This window comes from Macrobrachium nipponense, chromosome 13, assembly GCF_015104395.2.
Source record: "Macrobrachium nipponense isolate FS-2020 chromosome 13, ASM1510439v2, whole genome shotgun sequence".
In the NCBI taxonomy this organism is placed as follows: Eukaryota; Metazoa; Arthropoda; class Malacostraca; order Decapoda; family Palaemonidae; genus Macrobrachium; species Macrobrachium nipponense.
This window is the reverse complement of record NC_087206.1, coordinates 21,229,627-21,235,965: the sequence shown is the minus strand read 5'-3', so window position 1 is coordinate 21,235,965 and position 6,339 is coordinate 21,229,627. Positions and strand designations below refer to the sequence as shown.

Below are 6,339 nucleotides of genomic sequence, written 5' to 3'. Positions count from 1 at the left end.
CACGAGAGGCAACGAGGAACATAGGACTAAGGAAGCCGGTGGATTTTTTTCCATATGAAGTTACCATGAGCGCGATTCCTTTCGCACACTAACCGACAAACACATGCGCCGAGGTCGCCTCCTTTTAAAAAGAGGAAGAAGAGCAGACGCGACCGTTTCTCTTCCCGTGTTATATATTCAGTTTCCCAGCATTTCGTCTATTCATCACCATGTGTAAGCATATAAGCATATGAATTTCGTCGGGGAAGGGCGAAGGAAGTGGTGGCCTACCGTGGGAAAAACATTTCAGGTGCTCTGCTGAACACCGACCCCTCCATCTCTTCGTCACGGGGCGGGTAGGGATGTGGAGGAGGGGCCGTTCCAGCGATACAGTCAAGGCAGCGACTGAGGGACCGACTGGGAGAATGTTCTTATGTTTAGTCTGGCCTGTGCCGTCTTGCTGCAAGGTGAGGTGTAGCTACGCGCGCCTGTGAGCCTTCATATTGCCTTCGTTCTTCTGTGACGCAAACGGATTGTTTACTGCCGCGTTGTGTGATAACGCCGTCTTGACACTCCGGCATCCCGTTTGTGATGTGAACTAGATAGCCTCTAAAATGGAGTGCTTGTGGATACAGTGAGTTTTATCAGTGGAATAAAGATAAAAATGACTGTGCTGAGGATTCCGAACGAGTTCGAGCACGTGGAAAATACCAGACGCAGTGATTGCATGAAGGGAACACTTCGGCAAACAGGATATCCCGGGCTTTAATGTGCGAATTTGACAGGGTCTGTTTCCGTGGGAAGAGAGCTCGGTGTTATGGTGGAAAGAGGAAAGAAGGGAGGTCGTTGAAGTAGTCTGCTCATTTCAGAGATAAGGGTTTTGCTGGGGAAAAGTTTTCATTAGGTAGCGTTAAGAGGAAACCCATCCTTGGGGTGTATGTAATTCTCGTACATTTGATGATGTTTGAAAAATAGAATATTGAAGCCTACATTTTGCATGTCTGTTTTTAAATTAATTTAAACAAAGTCGATGTTGATGCCAGTTCCAAGGACATTTAATTTTTGATGGATTATCAAATCACAGACGTCTAAATTTCCTAAATATATTTTATAAGGAAAGTAAAACTGAACGACAGCAAACTCAGCGTCATCGAGGGTAGATTGAAACCCTTTAGGATCTGACTTAAAGCCAGCAGATGCCAATTCAAATTCAATAAACGTTTTATTCAAACTGAATGCGACACAGGAGTCCCGGCAGTCCTACAGAGGAGAGACAACATCAAGCTACAATGAAGTGAAGATCCTAAGCGACGATCTTTATAAGGTAAGAATCAAGGTCGCCCTTTGCATGTTCACGCGCGCCCGCGCGCGCCCCGGGCCTCCTTTTTGTGCCGTCTGCAACAAACTGGGCACCATTGTTTGCCCCGCCAAGGTCTCCGCGAGACAATTATCACGATATTGCTGATTATTTTCGAGGTATTGGACAGTAATTCCCACGCGGTTGTTGCTTTTTCATTTTCTTGGTCGTTCTTGTTCTGAGGTTTCCATCGTTTTCCCGTAATTATTGCTTGTCGTAATTGCCTCCAATTAAGGATATATTTGCCTGTGAATTTTCTTCCGTGGAAGTGCGCGTTGATGGGCATCTTAACTTGACGTTTAACGCATATGGTAGCAATAGTAGTGATGAATAACGCTGAAAATAATGACAAAAAAAACAATACTAATAATTGTTACTCCATATATTACGTTGACTAAATAAAGATAATGACAAATAAATTATATATTTATATTATAGATATAGATATATATTCACACACACACACGTCTTTATGAGTTGTCCATATATTTCATAGTTCTAAAATTCTCATATGCTACCATTTTGTGAATGTTTGTATTGTTGATAATTTCGTGTACTTACCAACTTTTTTTCCGTCCAAAAAACAGGCTTCTAAAGTAGCTATTAACAATTGCAGTGACAACTGAAATCAGAACCGTAACATGGACATTTGCAGCAATACATATGACGATGATGCCAGCTGTAGTAAAATCAATATTGATAATTTGATTAAAAAACTGAGAAGATGAGAAACATAATTTATTATTAATATTGATATGGACAGCAAGAAGAATAGTATTAACAGTAACGATAATGATGGTTTTAATATGAATTAAATTATATAGAACAAGCCTAAAACAACAGCAAATAAAGGAAGCCTTGCCTATCAAGATGGTAATGCTAATTGCAGTCGAAACGCCATCAGAAAGCATAAAATTTCGTTTTAAAAAAATCAATAGATCGTCTGTTGGAGACGAATGACGAATCTTGTTGTCCTGATAGAAAGTGGTGATTGGAGTAAACACACACACATATACATACTTACATATATACTCTATAGATTAAGTCGAAAACATCTTTGAATATCGAATTAATTGTGCCTTGGGAATAACTTACAACCAAGTGGAATGGATAATAGGGTGTCATTTAGTGATGAGGTATGTATAGATCATGCCTTATTAAACGAGTTGTGTCAGTTCGTACGTGTATAAGTTACAAAAATTCACACAGCATATAAATATAAGTATTTATATACTGGGCCTTTCATCTTCATATATATCATCATCTATATATATATATATATATATATATATATATATATATATATATATATATATAATATATATGTCATATCACATTTCCGTGATCCATATACATATATCGAGCTACAATGTCCTTTAATATCTAATTCGCTCTACCTCGGAATTAATATATTTTCATATATGCTTAACCGAAGGGGAATTTTTTCTCGATATAGACTTGCCTGGACCCGGGCGCGAAACCCATGGAGCCTTTCAATCCCAGGAACGTCAGTGAAGCTTCACTGACGTTCCTGGATTTGAAAGGATCCATGGGTTCGCTGCCGGGTCCAGGCAAGTCTATTATCGAGAAAAAAATTCTCCTTCGGTTAAGCATATATGAAAATATATTAATTCCGAGGTAGAGCGAATTAGATATTAAAGGATATTGTAGCTTGATATATATATATATATATATATATATATATATATATATATATATAATATATATATATAAATAGAGAGAGAGAGAGAGAGAGAGAGAGAGAGAGAGAGAGAGAGAGAGAGAGAGAGATGGCCCACCCTCGTAATGAAAAGAGGTCCTGTAACTAATCTTATAAAAGCTGGGGATGGAGAGGGCGATCCTGCCACTTCATCCTCGCACCATATAAGAGAGAGACCTCTCATTGTGCGGAGGACAAAAGGAGGTGTTGCCACCCTTGACTAACGAGGTAAAATATGGAAGGCTCCTCTTAATGGATGATGGAAGGACCAAATGGATTTCGTAGTCTTTTTGTAGGTCATTTTGTGCTGTATATTACTTTTTCTTTGGTTTTTCCTTTTTTCTTATTTTCCCTCTGGATTTACGTCATTCATCCAATGTTTTATTGTGCTTTTGTTTTTGTTAGTCGTCTTTTTCAGTGTTCTGCTTCATTGCCCAGTCTTTCCTTTTCTGATTTTGTTCTTATTTTTTCCTTCTTAGCCGTGTTCGCTCTTTATGCCATGTTTCCCAGGTATTCTGTCTTGTCATTCCCTTTTCCTCTTTTGTTTTTTACTTTGTGTTCTTTTTGCACTGGTTTCCTCGTACTTCAAGTGTTCCCTCAGGTTTTTCTCCCTCCAATTTTTCTCTTTCTTCAGTTATTCACCTTTCCTCCTATCTCGAATTTTGGCACTTATTTCCCATAATTCCTTTTCTTTTTTCCTTTTCCAGGATTTTGTCACGGTTCTCCCTATTTCTCTCTTTTCAAAACTGTCTTCTCTTGTTCGTCCTATTTCCCTCTGATCTTGAAAAACATTACGTCTACATTTCATTCCCTCTGCAAAGTTCAAAAGTCCCGCCATTCTTCTTGTTTCCCTTCCTCCATTATCGAATGTTCCATTATACCTTCCTATTTTATGTTTCCAGTTTACGTCCTTTTCTACTACTTAGGTAATGTTCCCCTTTTCTTCTTTGTTTTCCTCCTTAAAAAATGTCCCCATTTACCGTGTTAGGTTTCCTCCTAATAAAGTCCCCTATTCACCTGTTATTTTTCTCAGGTGATATCACTTCCCTCACCATGTTTTCCCTCCTTAAATGTTTCCAGTTGACATTCATTTTCCCATTTTCTTCACCGTTTTCCTCCCTCCGACAGTGTTCCCTATCAACTCCCTGCAGATTTCTTCATATCAATGTTCCCACTTCCCTCCTTTAACCTTAGATGTTTCCACTTCCTCCCTTTCCTCTCGCCTCAAATGTTTCCACTTTCCTAACGTTTCCCTCCTTCTCTCCTCCCTTTCCTCCCACCTCAAATGTTTCCACTTTCCTAAAGTTTCTCTCCTCTCCTCAGTTCCTCCCACCTCAAATGTTTCCACTTTCTTAGCGCTTCACTCATTCTCTCTTCCCTTTCCTCCCACTTCAAATGTTTCCACTTTCTTAACGTTTCCCTCCTTCTCTCCTCAGTTCCTCCCACCTCAAATGTTTCCACTTTCTTAACGTTTCGCTCCTCTCCTCCCTTTCCTCCCACCTCAATGTTTCCACTTTCTTAACGTTTACCTCCTTCTTCTCTCCCCACCGAAGGAAAAAGCACCCAAGGGAGGATTGTGGGTCTTTATGCAAAATAGAGCGCCACTGCTCAGCTGCTCTCCAGTGGCGAGTGAACTTGGGTGTGGGAGTTTTCGAGTTCATCGCGTGTAATGTAGTCAATTACCCACTGAACAGCAGCAGTCTTCGACCTCGTGCTTAACAACAAGGGTGGTTTAGTCATTTCTGACGTTGTTGCGGCTGAAAAGGTTTTCTACTCTTGGCAGATACACACACCCACACACAAATACACATATATGCATAACTCTCAAATATAGAAACCTTTCCAGTATTAACGTCAGGAATAACTAAGCCTTGACGTTAAAGTCAATATTATACATAGTATATATATATATATATATATATATATATGTATATATATATATATATATATATATATATATGTGTGTGTGTGTGTGTGTGTGTGTGGTATGTATTTATGTCTAGATATGTATATACGTACATTCATTATATATATATATATATATATATATATATATATATATATATATATATATATATATATGATTTTTCACACGAATCAAGAAGTATTTTTTATCTCCTTAAACCTTAAGTTCCGAATGTCGTTTGATATAAAATTCCCCCCGATCTCGGAATAAGCACCGAAGGCGAATTTATAAGTGATAAGGTGTGTGTGTGTGTGTGTGTGCTTGTGTGTGTATTGAATTCTAATGCATCAGAGGACCTTGACAGTGCATCTCTCATTTATCTCAGCTGATGTGACTTGAAACTCGTAGCCAGGTAACCAGGGGAAAGTAGATGGGTTGGATAATGCTGACTGTATCGTGCGGTCTGGTGTAGGCAAAGGTTTCTTCTGCTTTTGACAAGGGACCGCGTAATGGATTTAGGACAGAAAAGTACACCTCTCCTGAGAGAGAGAGAGAGAGAGAGAGAGAGAGAGAGAGAGAGAGAGAGAGAGAGGAGACCCATACCTTTTTCCCGTTTTCATGCTGTGTCCACCTGGCGTATGGAGATTTTGTTTTGTCTTATAACAAAGATCAATTCTTCTGGTCTTACGTATCACCGAGCAGTATACGAGCTTTCATTTTCATTACTAATATTACATTTTAATGCACTAAACTTTGTTGTTGTTTATTGGTTGCTGTTTTTGTTTCTAGTTTCCTATTTTTTTTTTAATCTGGCTTTCCTTCCTGCTATCATTGCTATTATTGTTGTTGCCATATTTTTTATGAGAATCGATAATGTTACTGAAAATAGTTTTCCATGAGTCTCTCCCTCTCCCTCACTAGGTGGTAGGTAACCCAAGCCTTGTCTCACGTGGGCATAAAGATCAGATTACCTTGCCCAAGTTCCGCTTTACGCTACCCCTAGGAATCTCGGCTTAGTAAACTTGTTCCTTTCAAGTGAAGGAGACGCGAGGGAGACGTAAAAGAAACGGTAGAAAGGATTTTAGATCGGTCGAAATTAATACTGAAAAATATATGAATTATATTAACCAAAAATTTAAAGAACAGGATGACGGTAACAAGAAGGAATGAAAACAAATAAAATTGAGTAGTGTAGTGGAGGAGATTATACAGCACATACATTTGGCGCCAAAATTGTTTTACTTTAGAGGGTGTCAAGTTTCTTGGGATGTCTTTTCAGGATGAGATTATTTGGCGGCGACCCACCACTGTCAGCTAACTATCAACTAGATATATTAGGAGTACAATAGATTTTCACTTTCCTTTGTGTAGAGTTGT

The 6,339-nt window shown here is 38.9% G+C and overlaps 1 protein-coding gene across 1 annotated transcript in view; it reads left to right on the top strand.

Annotated features, from left to right (window-relative positions):
• The first annotated feature begins 408 nt into the window (after positions 1–408).
• The window catches only part of LOC135225679 (dual specificity tyrosine-phosphorylation-regulated kinase mbk-2-like), a 306,246-nt gene continuing 300,315 nt past the window's right edge, over positions 409–6,339 (top strand). The window contains 1 exon segment of the mRNA XM_064265021.1: positions 409–1,303. The gene's annotated coding sequence lies outside the window, so the exon portion shown is untranslated.